The sequence below is a fragment of the Neomonachus schauinslandi genome, chromosome 7 (assembly GCF_002201575.2).
Source record: "Neomonachus schauinslandi chromosome 7, ASM220157v2, whole genome shotgun sequence".
Taxonomy (NCBI): domain Eukaryota; kingdom Metazoa; phylum Chordata; class Mammalia; order Carnivora; family Phocidae; genus Neomonachus; species Neomonachus schauinslandi.
This window is the reverse complement of record NC_058409.1, coordinates 39864004-39865859: the sequence shown is the minus strand read 5'-3', so window position 1 is coordinate 39865859 and position 1856 is coordinate 39864004. Positions and strand designations below refer to the sequence as shown.

General features: G+C 44.6%; 1 pseudogene; it reads left to right on the top strand.

Moving 5' to 3' along the window:
* Window positions 1–416: 416 nt before the first annotated feature.
* On the top strand, window positions 417–888 carry LOC110591157 (annotated as a pseudogene).
* The last annotated feature ends 968 nt before the right edge of the window (window positions 889–1856 follow it).

Sequence of the window (1856 nt, the reverse complement as noted above, 5' to 3'; positions counted from 1 at the left end):
AGAGGAGAATGTCATGTCTCACATTAATTAGTCATTTGGCGTGCTGGGCCCATAATTATTGTCATTTGGTATAAGCATATTCAGTCTATCCTTGACATTGCTTCTCTAACTAGGGCCCAGATTCCTGAGAGTCTGAGACTCTTTCAAGGTTGGTTCAGTTCACACTATTTTCATTATAATACCAACATGTTTTTGCTTTTGTCACTTTCATTTTCTCATGCATCTGTAGTGTTTTCCAGAGACTTCATGACGTGATAATGTTACTGCTCTGCTGACTAATGAAATGTATTTGTAGATCTTGGTTTTTAAGAAATTTCTAAGGTAGTGAGGTGATTCGAACTTAGGGTGTGCAGCGTCCCTGAACCCATGTGCAAGCGAGGAGATTGTCTGCGTCCCTAGGGACCCCCGCTCACCCCATGGCGCCTTCCGAGCGCCTCTCAGCCCCCACAGCTACCCTCCTGCCACCCCCTCCTCCTGCACCAACTTTTCGTGCACCCGAAAGGGAATTCTCCTGTTTGCTGAGATTACATCTTGGCTGGTGATTCTGATCTGCTCCAGTACCTCCGCACCAGGATCTTCCTCCCTGCCAGTGGTTGAGATGATCCTTGCTGCTATCTTTTTTGCCATCTACATGTGTGACCTGCATACCAAGATACAGCTCATCAACTGGCCTTGGAGTGATTTCTTCTGAACCCTCATAGTGGCCATCCTCTATCTGATCACTTCCACTGTTGTCCTTGCTGAGAGAGGAAGCCACTCCAAAATCGCAGGGGTACTGGGCCTCATCACTGCGTGCCTCTTTGGCCATGATGCCCATACATCACCTTCCCCTAGAGGCAGTAAAGATATACAGCAGCCCCCAGTGACCCCGTGGACGGCCCAGTGTAGGTGAGCTCCCTTCATTTCTCTCTGTAGCCTGCAAAAAACTCCTCCCCGCCTCTACAACACTCCCAGTCAACTCCCAGCCCCTTATTGAAGTAAAAGTGCCTTTATTGTGAGACTGTCTTCCGACCTGCCTCCTGGTGTGGCCATCTTTATGTATGGGTGTGCCTATGTCCCCTTCCCCACCATCCTTCTGCAGTATCCAAAAGGAGACACCTGTTCTGCCTAGACTATGCCCCCAGTTAAGCCACAAAATTACGGAGGAGGGAGCCTCAGATTTCAGATTCTAGGCCCCAGGTTGTGGTTCTGTGGAGGGATAAATAAACAGATTGTTCGGGCGCCTGGGTGGCTCAGTTGGTTAAGCGACTGCCTTCGGCTCAGGTCATGATCCTGGAGTCCCGGGATCGAGTCCCGCATCGGGCTCCCTGCTCAGCGGGGGGCCTGCTTCTCCCTCTGACCCTACCCCCTCTCATGCTCTCTGTCTCTCATTCTCTCTCTCTCAAATAAATAAAATCTTTAAAAATAAATAAATAAATAAATAAATAAACAGATTGTTCGAACATATATGATAATGAACAAATTAGTCCTTTGGTCAAAAAAAAAAAAATTCTAAGGTAGCTGCTTTAGACTATAAGTTTGTGCATTTTCAGAGATTAACTCTGTTCTCTGTACTCTTACTGGGCTCTTTCTGGCTATCTTCAGTTATACTTGCTATGGTCTCTGCTCAGTATGCACTAAATCACGATTTTGGAGCCCACAAGGTTTTCTTACACCTCTGTGGAAACAACCCTACTAAATATACTCTGATATCTTATTTCACAATATTTTTTAATTCTTGAAAACTTTTTCTAGATTTTTTATATCTAAAATATCATTTTGTAACTTAATATTTCATCCTAAAATTAACTATGTATTTTTCTTATGTTTAAGAAAAGTTGGCTTAATATAGGGAGATTAAAAGACTGGTTTTCACA